The sequence below is a fragment of the Protopterus annectens genome, chromosome 9.part0, assembly GCF_019279795.1.
Source record: "Protopterus annectens isolate FY-2018-M chromosome 9.part0, PAN1.0, whole genome shotgun sequence".
Classification (NCBI taxonomy): Eukaryota; Metazoa; Chordata; order Ceratodontiformes; family Protopteridae; genus Protopterus; species Protopterus annectens.
Genome location: NC_056743.1, coordinates 1,084,858,327 through 1,084,873,621, shown reverse-complemented (window position 1 = coordinate 1,084,873,621; position 15,295 = coordinate 1,084,858,327). Strand labels below are relative to the sequence as shown.

General features: G+C 41.4%; 1 protein-coding gene across 2 annotated transcripts in view; it reads left to right on the top strand.

Moving 5' to 3' along the window:
• The window catches only part of MAP3K12 (mitogen-activated protein kinase kinase kinase 12), a 1,100,073-nt gene that overhangs the window by 192,335 nt on the left and 892,443 nt on the right, over positions 1-15,295 (top strand). The window lies entirely within an intron of this gene.

The window sequence follows — 15,295 nt, the reverse complement described above, 5'->3', positions numbered from 1 at the left end:
AGTGAATACACTCAACATCTACATTTATGGTAAGTGTACACAACTGTACTATGTTCTTCATGTTTCACTGTTGCAGTCATCACATTTGGGTAGATTCCCAAAGCTAAGGATGGGAGGAGGAATTTAGATAGCATTTGGACCAGCTATAAGGCCCTGCAAGACTGCAGTGGCAAAGCCAACTCTGGATTTAGAGAAAATTGGCAAATGGTAATACTTGGTGAAAGTATGTACAGAACTCCAGGTAGCAGCTTCTAGGATGTCCCTGGTAGGGACACCTCTGAGAAAGGCTGTAGAGGTAGATGCAGCCTTGGTTGAGTGTGGTCTTATCCCCTGTGTGCAGCTAGCATGTCCTCCTGCATCTCCATATTGGCAACATTGTTTCCCAACCCTCCCCCTTATGTAAATATACTAATTCCACTGTCACACAGCCCTGGAGAATGCAAAGTCCAAGATACAGACCTGCAATGATTCCTTATGGTAAACATCAAGTAACAAGTTGCATAATATGAAAGTCTACATGAGCTGAAATCTCATCCAGTTTTCCTTCAACTATGGGTAGGAAAGTCCGCTAAGATCCCCATCCTTTGCTCTGAACCAACTAGAAACTGTTTCTTTCTCTTTCTAACTATTAATATTTTACCAGAACTCATGCTTCTGTGCAAAACACTAATGACTGACACTTATTTATGTGACGATCAAATTTCTATGCAAGATCAAATTGCCAGTGTGCCAGGAGTTTCCCCTTACCTCATGATGGCGAGATCTTGGAACTGATGTATTATCCCTCTGCAGAATTGCTTTTTTGTTTGTATTTTACTGTTTTGGAATGCTTTTTGCATTCCTGGAGTTTCTGTCATTTATAACTGCACTTGTGTCTGGCATTCCCAGTGAGTCATTGTCTTGTCAATTAGCTGTCCTACTAGCCTGATGAAAGACTGGATAGAGAGTGAGAGAGAATACTGTCTAGTAAATCTTAAGATTTATGTAGTAATGATTTCTTAACAGCCATGCGTCTACCTGCTAAAAGTGTAGAGGTGAAGTTTTTACCTTCCATTTTCAGAAACATAGGTATGTTTGTTTATTTATTTATTTATTTTCTATAATATTGATTTTGTAAACCAACACAAAAATGGAGAAAGGAGATTCTGCTGATATGGATGACTGCAATTGGGGTTACCAAGAATAGGCAAAATGGGGCAGAAATTTACTGGAGAAAACTGGCAAAGGAACCAAGGTATTTGTTGCAAATAACTAGAGATGGAAAGGTAATAGAATAGGAAGAGGTGAAGAAGACATTTTTACTGCAGTCTAGAGACTTACTTCCCCTGATATCAGTGTACTGGCACAGAGAAAGAGATATGGGAATCCTGAGTGAACAATCTGCTCTGGTAGAGTTTTTAGCTGAATCTAGGATAGATGTTGCTATTAAAAAGGGGATAATTAGTAGGACATATAAAATATTGCACAGTAGCTATAGGAATCAATCAGAGGAAGTTAGAAAAGATTGGGAATAGAGATTGGCTAAGCAATTCACAAGGGAGCAATGGGAGAACATATGTATGACTCTGAAATATGCAGTAAAGTCTAGAAGATTTAGAATTTTTGCTTGTAGGTATTCTTATTGTTATTTTGTAACCCGAGCAGACTCCAAAGAAACTTTCCTCAGGTAGAGGGCAAATGTTGAGTTGTAATGGATAAGAAAGAGGTAACCCGATCAAAAGGCCTAAGTTTAATATGCAACATTAACACAACCTGCTGGAGAGAGGGGTTTGTCTCCTAGAGGATGCCCCATCTCTGGAATAGACTCCCCATACACGTCAAACAGAGTATGTTGCTGACCCTCTTCAAGAGCGATGAGAAACCACAAATTTGTCCCAGGGGTTCCACCTGTGTCCATCATTGACAGGGGTGACAGGTGCTAACTCAGGTTTATTTTTGGGGATAAACTCTTGACTAGGCTTGTAAGGGCCCCAGGGCCATTAGCTTAGTAACCCCCGATGATCCTATGGAAACATATGTTTTGGGAGTGTAATGAGTTGTCAGACTTTAAAAATTCCTTACAGACTACTCTGTTAGAAATACTGAGTGAGCAAATGGGTGTAACTAACAAAAGTATTTTTTGAGCTAAGATACAAAATCTGAATTGCCTAGACATAAAAGAAAGAACTGATAAGATTGTAGTATACTGGAATTAACTTGAAACAACTGGAATGAAAGTCTATCTATTTAGTACCCAAAGTTGTGCTGAACAGGTGCCAGTCTCTCCTTTGTGGGCCAAGTATTTTGTACTTTTCATAATGAATTATACAAACACTTTGGTTCGATTTAATAAGGCTTTATTAGATGTTCACAATATCCAAATACTGTCTTCATTAACAATGCTGATAAACAATAACAGCCTGTAAAAATGCTGGAATGCTGATTAGTAGTAACAGTGCTGCTAAATATATGCAAAGTTTCTGCACATATAGTCTGATTTTCCTGAATAATATAAACTGAAACGGTCTTTATTTGACCTGTCTTCTGTACTCAGGCTCGAGTGTCTGTATTGTGGAGACCCTTTTACATATAAATCCAAAATATTCTAAAATGCTAAATATTTAGTCTTTTCTATATATCAGTCCAAACTAACTGACTTCACTAACTGTATCTGCCATATTTCCTACTAATACCAAAACCCGTAGTGCTTTTCACGCCTCTTTAGCCTTGGTTGGCTTGGTTTCCAAGCCTTGTCTTGCATGTACCTCTTTATCTAGCATTCCATTGCTATGTACATCTTTCATTGACAAAAGAACATTCTGTAAACCTTATTTCTGTACATCTTATGCTTAGCTGGCAAGATTGTATATTTCCCTTGAGAAAGGAACATTCTGTATTTCTCTGAAACTGAATGCATACATTTAAACACAACTCTGACTCTATTTTGACCTATTATTCTACCTTAATGCACTATAGTGAATTCACTAAAAATACTCTCCCTCAAACAGTAAGGCCTTGTTAATTCTGGTGGCTGCATAAAAAGCAATTACTAGAAAATGGAACTCTGTCTAAACCAACTGCATTTAAAGTAGTGAATAGTGTAACAGAGATAAAATAACTGGAAGTAGGATCTTTAGAAAAGGGTAGGAGCAAATTACATAGTAAAAATGGAAGTTGTGGGAACAGTACATACAGAATGTTTTGGAGGAGACGTGAGATTTAAGGGATGGCAGGAAATTAACAATTTATGTAAAGTTGGATTGATGATAATTGTAAAATATATGTGATGTTTGTAACTGTGAACATGGTAATATGGTTCTATAAATCTATGCTTGTCTGTGTCTTAAGTGATAATTCAGTAAAGATGTTAAACAGTATTGCTTTTGCAAAGGTGCTTTCTGTTGTTGCATCTTTCGGCTTTTCCCGGTTAGGGGTCGCCACAGCGGAACTCCGGTCCGCTAATAATTGGCAGTAGATTTTTACGTGCCGTGTTGCCAGCCCTGATGCAGAACCTTCAACGAAGGTACGCCCATTCACGCATGTCTCCACACAGAAGACGCCGAAGAAGCTGAGAATCGAACAGGGCAACGTCTTACTGTGAGGCGACAACGCTACCGCAGCACCACCGTGCTTTCTGTAAGTTTGTTAATTAGTAACAGAATAATTTAACTATGTATTTTGAGCATTTCTGAGTAAAAATCTAATCTTGCAGATTATATTAACATTATGAAAGTTGAATTCTTCAGCAGGCTTCTCCCCCACAATAAATATTTTTTTAACTGGTTAGCCAATTTCTAATTTAAATAGAATAGAGAAAGACTAGTGCCATGTATATAACATGTTCCAACTCAGAACATATTTGTGTGTCTGTCACTGTTCTATTTTAAGTGATCGGTAAAGAATATGAACTTGAGCTAGTGTGCGGAGCAAACAATCTTTTGAAGGTTTCTAGTGGCATAATCTGATCTTTAATATTATATTCTTCAGAAGAATCTGTGTAAACCTGTACACAGTTGTTTTGTAATAAGCTATTGTGTGCAATGATTTTAAATTGGTTCCAGCTTAGTAATAAACAGTCATTTTTGGGTCCTGTTCCACCATCACTATATTCCACCCTGACCATCAAAGTGCTCATCTAATATTGGCTCACTTATTTCTCCCCTTAGACTCCCAGGGTCCAAAGCCATCTAATGAGGAAGGCAACAGCCAAAGATTATGACCGTCATCCTGCATAGATTTAGGAGACTTTGGCTATAATCCACTGTGAGTTTTGGAGACTGTAGTCATCATCCATTCAAAATAGATTTAAATGACTGTGGCAATGATACAGTCTTGGTTTCAGAGACTGTGGTCATCATCCATTTAGGTTAATGAGAAAGTGACCAAAGTCTCCAAAACCCAGACTGGATTATGGCCATCATCCATCCAACATGGGTTAAGGAGACTGATGATAATCCAGCCTGTGTTTAAGAGACTAATGTCAACATTCATCATGGTTTTATGAGACTATGGCCATAATGGATTTAGGAGACTGTGGCCATAATTCATTGTGGATTTAGAAGATTGTGTTCATTATTCATCTTGGGTTTAGGAGATTGTAGTCATTAACCATGATGGGTTTGGGAGACACGGACCATATTCTAACATATTATTATGAGATTGTGGTCATCATCTGACATGGGTTTCAGAGGTTTTTTTTTTTTTCCTCTGCTTCTAACTCTTTTCCTTGTACTGACTGGCAGGCATGCTGCAGTGCTTAGAACTAAGTCAAGTGCAAATACACACTTTCACAAATGTCCTATGCTGGCCCAGAATCCTGGGATTGTGCCTGTGAGTCCCTTTTCATGTTAGTTTCCTGTAACAAATAACATCTACTCATAGCTAGATTAATTAAATGAATAATGTCTGAAACCAAACCTGGCTCAAGATATTTTTTGCATTCATGCTCACAATTCTCATTCCAAAGGCTTAAGCTTTGTGCTTCTTATCCTTGTGTAGACATCCTTTTAACTTTTTTCTCACCTGTTTTAACCATTTGTCTTTTCCTGTTCACATTGTCTAAAACACAGCTCCTTTCCATCCTTAAATTGTCATCCTCAAAAATGAAAATTCCAATAATTCAGCTAAAAAAATAAACAAATTAAACAAAATCCTTCTTCATACTTTTAACCTAATTGATCCTCTAAGTTTAGCAAGATCCCCCCATCCATAAGAGAGACCACAAAAGTCTTCTCTTAAGGGAGTTATATTATATTATTCCTTTTTGCATTGTCCAGCATATCTTCTCATTGTCTTTCCTTCGTCTCTGTTTTCATATTGCTTTCCCTTTTCTACTATGTTTGCTTCCCTTAGAATGACTTCCATTTGTTCACTTATTTTCTCCTGTTCAGATCAGTCTCCCTTAACCGCATCACCAGGTATCAACTTCATATGTCAAGCCATTCCATACCTTTTCAGCTAGCCACACAATGACCTTGCTGTACCTGTATAACATATTCTACTCTAAATAGATTATCTGGCCCCACAACCATTCCTTACTCATCTGTTTGTGGTTGCTCACCAGTTTTACCTTGCTGAATGTTGCCATTCTCCGATCTTCTCACTTCATTTCTAACACTGCATAAGAGCTTTAACCTTGATTATGGCCATTTTTGGTACATAATGAGCACCTATTCTTGTTTGTCGTCTTGTACTAGATGATGTTACTGATACCATTGTCTGTATTGCATTCCACAGTGAAATGTGTGCTACTGGCCTTTATAAAACGATAAACCTTATTCATCTCCAGTAAATACTGAGTTGGGGAAGAGCTGAATCTTGTCTAGCACCAATTTCCAGCCTTTAGTCCAAATTATATAACTGTACATCAAAGACCTATGGCCCCTTCCACAAAAAAAAAATCCTTTTCTGCAGCAGCCAAAAATAATTTATCCTATATTTAATCTCTTCCTTTCAAAAAACTAGACAAATGCATTATTTTGTTGCCTTAATCAAAAAGTTAGTAATTAAACAAACCAGTGTTTTCTTTTTGACCCCCCCCCCTGCTATCCTTTAGTCCCTTTCCCAGTTGACTCTTACTGAGTTGCGGAAAGAACCATCGCTGCTGCAGTTGGAGAGAGGATGTTTTAATTATGGAAAGGAGAGTGAACTCTAATGAGGATAATTGAGGACAACATGTGCATTAAGGCCTCCTTTATCGTATACTTTTTTCCATATAAGTGACTTCAAGGGACCCACACATCATGCAAATAACCATGGCACCACTTTCCAGGCTCCACTATAGAGTGTTTTGCTATTGAAAAAAATCTCACCTTCCTACCAAGAAAATAGAACTGGCATAGTCTTTTCAATTTTCTTGCCCCTGACCGACCATTTTTGGCTTGACTGAATCAATCTCACTTGACAGCACAGTTAGACTCTATGTCGCTGTGATGGTGGGCCATTATCCAGGACATACATTATTTTAATTATATCTTTTGTTCAAAAGTCTCAAACTCTGAAATATGAATTGAATCAAGTCAATTCTATGCATTTTAAATCAACCCCACATGCAACATTTTGTCCATTATTATGTATCAATACAGTTTGGAGTGTAGGCTCCCTCCATAGCTCAGTATTACTGCATTTATTTCTTGTATAGTTGATAAACCTGGTTGAGCCACTTCAGCTCACATTCTTCTTGTATTGTATGTTGTGCTAGGCCTCACTGTATCATCTTCTGTCATATGACTTGATAGTTGTGTTCCTACAGGGTTTCAAGAAATGCTTCCTCCTGATCAAAGAATAAAAGATATGTAGGACAGGCATTTTGGGTACTAGCAAGAACAGATATGTTAAGAAGAATAAAACAGTTATGCATCAAATTTATATTGACTGGATCAAGATCTAGAGTTGCCTGGGAAGTGAAGATGGAAACGGTAGAAATGTGAGAGATGGGTCTCCCAGAGCTAAAAGAAACACTGCAAGCATGTATGATTACAAACGTTCTTAGATTAGTGGATGTTGGTTATGATGCAGACTGGAAGGATATGATTAAGGAGCGAGAGAGAGAGAATTGGAAGGAAGATTGGGAGATAGTAGAAGTTATCTTAGAAACAGCAGAGTTATTAGCCTACCCTAGAAGATAGAGACACAAAATTATTTAAGAAACAATGGCAGAAGACAGCTAAACATAGATGGAGAGAGAATATTACCAATTGGGGAAGTAAGGCAAGACAAAACCAAAAACGTCAGTAACATGGAGATTGAGGAAAAACAAAAGAAAGTGAACTACTGCTACCAAATAATAGTAGGAGACAGAATAAAACATGGGAGAAAGTGCATGAAGAATATGAGTTAGAAAATAACTTGGAATGGAAATATTGAGTGGTGAAGATCAGATGGATGGCAATGGAAAGTGGAAAAGAAGGTGAGGATGAGTTATAGAACAGAGGGGAAAATGATGAAAAACTATTGAGGATAGGGAGGAAATGGCTAGTGGAAGAAAGGTGGAAAAGAAGACTAGGGTGGAAGGTGAAATGGGAGGAGTAGCATGCGGAAATAATAGAAAAAGAATGGGTAAATAAAATAGTTTTGCTAAGATATGTGACCAAAGTGCATAGGTTCAGAATATTTACTCAAAAATGCCTACCCAAGTAATTTTATACATCAGCTAAGCTGTCAAGGATATTATCAGGGGTGGGAGAAATCTGTTGGAGATGCAACAGAGATAGGTGTACTTGGTAGCATATATTCTGGAATTCTGGGGCATTAAAGACTTTAAAGAATACCTGCAGAATTTACTGAAATAACTTTTTCCAGAAATAGATGCAGAAAGAAGCACTTCCTGTTAGAGTATGAAGGAAAGGTAAATAAAGAAAGTAAGGAATTTATGGGGAATTTTGATGACAATGTGGGGAAAGCAATCACAAAAAAGTGGAAATGGCAGGGCTAGAAATAAAGGTAATGATAAATCAGAAAGAGAGGAGACCACGGAGAGAAAGGGGAAGGGAGAAGAGACACCGACAGAAATAGGTAAAATGAGATGACACATTTAGACAGAGCAAAAAGGAGATGAGCTAGAACTCCCACAAAGTTTCAAAATAACCATAAAACAAAGAGAATCATAGGAAAGGGAGAGGTGTAAACAGGAACAGGAAATGATTCAGTTTGTTAGTTAGTTAATTAATTTAAGTATCCAGTCACTTAGAAAGTATTACTTAGTGTCAGGAAGAAGGTATTCTCAAAGACAGTGTGGTCTGTTACTGAAAAAAGACCCAAGAACGTATTAGGGGGGATGAAGTTTCACAGTAAAAGAGAAGATGTTAATATGGGTCACTAATGGCAAATTAGCAGAAACCATAATAGTAAACAAAACTAAAACTTGCATGAGTATAAAACAGATGTAACTGCTGATATTGGGCTGACATGGATTCTGATAAATCATGCTGGAAATGGAATAAGAAAACCCACGAGCCACCAGCAGGAATAGTTGAAAGCACCATAGATGAAGACTGCATTGTTGGTAAAAAATGGTAATAACAAAAGTTGATCTGAAGTTGTTGTTTTCATTTGGTCTTCAACCTGTGGGACTCTGATATGAGATCGGATCCGACTCGGCCATATACACCAGCATTGGAGCCAAAATCCAAGCTTCTTCCTTACCCATAATGCCCTGCTCTCCCTCCTCCCCTCAGATCTCATTAGCCACTCATTCCAACAGCATGGGACCATGTTTCCTGAGCTCCTCCAGGGGTTTTCTGAGAGTTTTTTCAGTTAAAGTAGGTGTTTTTCCTTTATTTCCTTCTATTCTCATCCTATTCTTCTCTAATCCACATTGGTGTGCTTTCCAGGGTTTAAAAAAAAAAGAAAACTGCTTTGTCTTAGTCTTTTCTCTCTGTCTGTCTGTCTTTTGTGAGTGTGTGTGTGTGTGTGTGTGTGTGTGTGTGTGTGTGTGTGTGTGTGCATTTACCCTATGGCTGACCTTCCTAAGCCAGCTTAGTTTAAAAAGTGTGTGGACTGTGGGTATAAGATCCCTCATCTGATCCCCACACTCTGTGCATGGTGTGCTTGGGGCAGCCCACCTGGATTCCTCCTGTTCGATATCTGTGGGTTTTAATCGATGCGCATTTATCGACATGAGGAATAAGTTGATTTTGAAGGGCCTTTCGCCCTCCACCTCTGAGTCTTCTCAGAGTCCCTCCTCTGCATCTGGGGCTCAACCCCCTACTAAGAAACCTGGGGAAGGGGACCAGGCCAGACACAAAGAGCGGGAGCAGCATAGGAAGTGGCCTCCTCACTGGAATTCCTCTGCCAAGCTACCCGCTAAATCTCGGACCATGGTGGTCCCTCGACTCCATTCACCTCGTTTCTCCCCAGAGCCGGTGATTCCTGCACCAAGTCTCCAATCCCTGCCTCTCCTCAGTACCATTCCAGGACAGGGTCAGTGGTGTCCTTTGTCTGATCCACTTGAAGCCTGTCTGAAGCTGAGGTGGACAGGATGATAATGAAGTTTCTCCAGGCTCAGATCCAGCTTGGGGTTTTGCCTGCTCCACTCCCCCTCCAGAGCGGTGAGCATGCAGCCTGGATTTTTCCTGATCTCTCCTTCTCCGATCTGACCATCGGCTTCATAGTTCTTGGGCCTGATGTTTAGTAGTGTTGAGGTGTTGGTGTCGACAGTCACTTGTACCTAGATGCCAATGGTTACCTTGAGCAATTCAGGTTTGATGTCATTGACCCTTACCAACTCTCGGAGCCGTAGCTTTGGCATCAGCTCTGAGGGGTTGGCATTGGCTGTGAGACTTTCAGAGCTGTCTCTTCCACTTGGGGCTTCAGCACTGGGAAGCTCAGCTTTGATTCCCTCTTTGGCACTGGGGGTGATGGTCCAGGGGGCTCGGCACCCCCGTCTTCAGTGGGCTGCCCACCTTCATCCTTCGATGTGGTGGAGGAAGGTCCTCTCAACTCCCCTTGAGGACCTTAAGACTTCCCTCCTCAGAGTCCACCCTTGCTCCTTCTGTTTCTGAGCCAGAGTCATCCATTCTGCCTCCTTAAGGACAGCCTGTTGCCAGACCTCCCGGGGATGTTCCTTTTCAGGAACCATTGAAGCTTCCAAGTCCTCTACAGAGTATCCTCCTGAGGAGAAGCCTTGGAAGCATACATGCAAGAGGAGGCACTTAGATTCCCCCCGCGGAATCTCTCACAGAAGATACAGACTTGGATGAGGGGAGGGGTCCCCTAAATCACCTCCTGACAATGTCTCATTCAGAGACATCATGGAGATCCTGCATCAAAGAGGTGGATGGTCTTCTCATAAACCCAACCCTGACAAATCTGTATTCCTGGAGATGTTTGGCACAGGGACCTCTACATCTTGGGTGTCCTCTCCCTCCGCGGATCCATTGGTAGATCTCATCTCCCACAGGGTGTGGAAGGAACCGGACGTGGTTGAGCTTATTCCCAAGCACCCGGACAAGGTGCTCAGTGTCCCCCTGGACAGGCCTCATTGGTACAAGGGTTACCTGGTCGATGCCATGGTGGTTGCAGCAGCCACCAAGAAATAGCTGGCACAGGAGAGCTCTTCAGTCCATCCTCCAGACAGGGAATCAAGGGTGATGGACCTTTTTGGGAAGTGAGTTTACACTTCAGCCACCTTTGCTCGGTGTGTGCTAAACTATTTGGCACACATCACCAGACTGCAGAGAGATCTCCTTAAGAAATTTCTGGGTCTTCCCCAGGATCCATGTTCAAGGAAGAGAAGAAGATTTTCTCCTTCCGACTGGCCACCTTGACAGCCATCTTGAACACATCCATGAAGTTACTTTCTCATGCTGCTGAGGGTACTTCGATGGTGGCTGCTATGGGCGTTATGATTAGGCAACACACCTTGCTCTGACTTTGTGCTTTTTGGAACCCTTTAAGGTGTCTTTCAGAAATGCCCCTTTGACAGGTCCACCTTATTTAGATCTACTGTTCGTGATACTCTTACCCAGAGTGAGAAAGATGGGAAGACCTTGTCTGCTGTCAGGATCCGCTTCTGCACCCTGCAACGGACCTACTCTAGGAACCAGCATGGGAGTAAGAAGTTGTGGTTTCAAAAGTCTTAGGGCTCCTCCCAGGAAGTTCAGGGTGAACTTTCCCCCAGAGCAGAGGGGGAAATGACTGACGCCATCCACGTAGCAGAGGGGGTCCAAGGAACCAAGGGTCTCTGTTTGTTCTCGGACAGGCCCTTTCAGCAATCCTGAGGGATTGCCCGACTTCTGTACTGTGGATGCAGTCGGGGGTCATCTCACTCTGCACCCAACAGCATGGGAGTCCATCACAAACAGATTATATCCAGAGGTTATTCCATCCAATTTCTTCATCCCCCCCCCATTCCAAAGAGAAACCTCCCAGATGTTCCACCCAGTCAGTGGGGGGCGGCAACCATAGAGATCTGCAGGCTGCTCGAGAAATGAGTCATCCAGTCAGTCTCCCCATACCAGTCCAGATCAGGCATTTATTCCAGATTCTTTTTGGTGCCAAAGAAAATGGGTGTCTTCAGACCCATTCTGGATCTCACTGCCCTGAACCTGTTTGTTGCCAAAACTAAGTTTCGGATGGTCACCTTGCAGTCCATTCTGTCCTTTCTGCAGAACAATGACTAGATGTGTTCCATAGACCTTCAGAATGTACTAACACATAAAAATAAACAAGCGTTCCAGAAGATTTCTTCGCTTCTGGCTGGGAGCCAGTCACTTCCAATTCATAGTACTCCCCTTTGGACTCACCACAGGCCCCCAGGTGTTTACCAAAGTGATGGCGGTAGTGGCAGCTCACTTGAGACTGCAGGGATTCCATGTGTTTCCTTACCTGGATGATTGTCTCCTCTCTGCTCCCATCAGGCATTGGCTTCTTCAGGCCAGGGATTACCTCCTTCTCCTAGCATCATCCCTGGGCATATCGATCAATCTGGCCAAATCAAACCTGGAACTGATTCAGGTGATAGATTTTTATTAGGCACCCGGTTGGACACCATACAGAGCAGGGTGTTTCTGCCACCAGACAGGATACTTTCATTCCAACAACATGTGAATTTTATACTACAAACTCCTTGCCCCCCCAGCAGGTATGGTTCTTTAGGCGTTGGGGTCGATGGTGGCCATGATAACTCTACTGCCAACTCTGCACCTACACATGAGGATCCTGCAGTGGACCTTGGTGATACAGTAGTCCCTACTAAACTTTCATCTTTCATACCTGATTCGGCTATCCCGGGTTTGTCAGGGGTTTCTTCTGTGGTGGCTCCAGTCCTCGGACCTCCTCCTGGGCTGGCCATTTGTTCTTCCTTTCCCCTCGATCATGGTGACCACAGACACCTCCCAGCTCGGGTGGGGAAGCATTACATGGGAAAGATGGTCCAAGGCACGTGGTCCCCTTGGAGACCAATCTGCATGTCAGTGTCCTGGAGATGAGAGCAGTGCTTCAGGTGTTGCAAGCCCTTCAAGCTTTTCTTCCCACTGGGACAATTACCATCCAGATGGACATGTCTGTCTGATATATCAACAAACAGGGGGACTGGATCTTATCCCCAATGCCACAAGACCATGAGGTTGTGGGAGTGAGTGATCTCTTCCATCCATTTTTTTTTTTGGTCCAACATTGTAGCGGACAGGCTTAGAACCATTCTGATGCCTTACAATTGATCGCTGAATCCTTTAGTGGCAGACATGATCTTTCAGAAATGGAGTTATCTTTGCTGCAATCTTTTTGCCTCTCCTTCCAATGCCAACTGCAGTGAGTTTTTTGCCCTGATTCCCCCTCCAGGGGAGTTATCCAGGGATTCTGTGGTCCATGCTTGGCCTTCCAGTCTACTTTATGCTTGCTTCCCTCTTTCTCTGATCCCCAAGTTTCTTCAGAAAGCACAGCGGTTGAAGAGTAAAGTCATTCTCATTGCCCTCTTCTGGTGTCACCAAGTTTGGTTCCCCACTCTTTAGTCTCATGTGGTGTGTCCACCCTGGACTCTGGATCCAGTTCTGGATCTCCTCTCACACCCATCAGGTGTTCCACACTCGGACTTAGTCAGCCTGAAGCTCACCGCATGGCTCTTCACCAGTTAAAAAGATTTTGGTTGTGGTTCATAAGGCCTCTACTAGTAAAATTTACTCCAGTAAATGGAAATGTTTTGCCATCTGGGCATCACAGCATAAGCTGGATTCTGTTACAGCACCTGTTCCTGCCATTTTGGATTTTCTAGCCCATACCTTCCACAACAGAGCTAGTTTTTCTACAATTAAAGTTCAGTTGGCAGCCATCTCAAATTTCCGTATGGATGAGAATTCTGCCGCCTTCCCTTCTAAACTCTGCAAGGTCTTTTTGAAGGGTACCTTCATCCTTAGGCCACCAGTCAAGGACCCCATGCCTCCTCGGGATTTTACTTTGGTTTTGCAGGCCCTGGGGTCTCCTCCTTTTGAACCACTGTGGATTTACAGTTTCTATCTTGGAAGACAGACTCTTGGTGGCTATCACTTCTGCCAAGCGGGTATCTGAATTGCAGGCATTGTCAATTAAGCCTCCTTATCTTGTCTTCCATAAGGACAGAGTGACTCTTCGTACCAACCCCACTTTCATGCAGAAGGTGACATCCAAAGCTAACATTAACCAGGTGATTAATTTGCCAGTTTTCTTTCCAAATTTTCAGAACAAAGGGGAATACCAATTGCATTTGCTTGATGTCCACAGTCAGTTGCTCTTTTATTTGGATAGAACTAAAAATTTACGACAGTCTGATCAACTTTGTGTCCTTTTCAAAGCCCCATCTGGGAAAGCCTATTTCTAAGGTCACCCTTGCTCACTGTATTTCCAGTTACATCTCTATGGCTTATCACACTAAAGGTATGCCCTTACCTGGCCTTTGTAAGCTCACTGCCAACCATGGCTTTTGCTGTAGCAGGCAGCAGAGTAAATATCAGGAAAATTCTACTAGGACAACTGAACTTTGTTTGGGGTTAATCAGAGCCTCTTTAATTGATGGCAGGTGTGCAACCAAGAAGACTGAAAGCTGTAATCAAATCAAAAGGTGCTTCAACAAAGTATTAGTTTAAGGGTGTGCACACTTATGCAACCAGCTTATAGTACGTTATTTATTTATTTATTTTTTTATATCTTTTCCCCTAACATATTTTTTCCAATTGAATTGCACAGGTTGTAGGTCACGCTAAAAGTGGGAAAAGCTTTGAAATGATTTATTGTGGTCTCATTTTTTTTATATCACAAAAACCTGGCATGTTAACAGGGGTGTGTAGACTTTTTATATCCATTGTATCTGTCATTTAACAATGTTCCTATTAATGTAAAAAAGATGCATACTTTTAAAAGTCTAAATACAAGTTACTAGCTACTTTTTACTTTGAATGGCCATAGGAAAACAATCTTTCACAACCCCGTATGTATAGCAGTTTCCAAGAAATCTAGATCACTCTGAAAATTCAGTCTTAAAAAGATCTAGAAAAATATAAGAAATTGCAAAATAATTCTGACTGGTCTACTAATGTTGTTCTCCTGATGAATTTTAAACTCTGACCTTATGAAACATCTGTGATGTATGTATTTGTATGTGTATGTACATACACATGCACAAAATCATTTTTCCCAGTGTACCATTTAGCATAGCTGTGGGGGGCATCCACCATGGAAATGTCTTACAATTGCTTAAAGGATTTCTCTTTGAGGAAAAAAAGGTTATTTTGCAAAATAAAATTAAGATAACTACACAATAGATTGTCTCCATGAGAGTAGAGTGTTGATTCAAGTATGCCTTGACCCACAAAAGCCCCACTTCATAGGAAATCACTGTGTACAAATCTCTGACATCACCAGAAGCTAAAATGTTATTCTCATTAAGCTGTACTTTTTCAGTTTGTAATTAACGTCCAAGGAGTCTAAAATAAGCGATGGAATGTTTTGCACAACTGACTTTAGTGTTGCCACATTTGAAACCTAGTGCCTCTCTTAAGGCTTATCTGTGTCATATCTTGAGCTAAAGCTATAGAGTGTCGATCAAGAAGAATTTTCAGCCAGGTTTTCTAAGAACTGGTTATGTACCGTTTTTTTTTTTTTTTCGGGTGCTTTTACCAGGATGCTGAGGAAAACAGATGATCTCTCATTGTTTGGGTTAGACCTAGCTTCATCCTTGTAAACAGAAACAAATGATTGCTTATTTTGTAAGTGCCTCTGGTAGGGACCCAGTGAATAGTACTGTAGCACACTCTGCAAAATAGTCTTTATCCATAGGAAGAAGGAGAGGTGGAAAACATGTGCAAAAGGAAGCCCTTTTTTTTGCTGTTTTGTGACTGCTTTATTT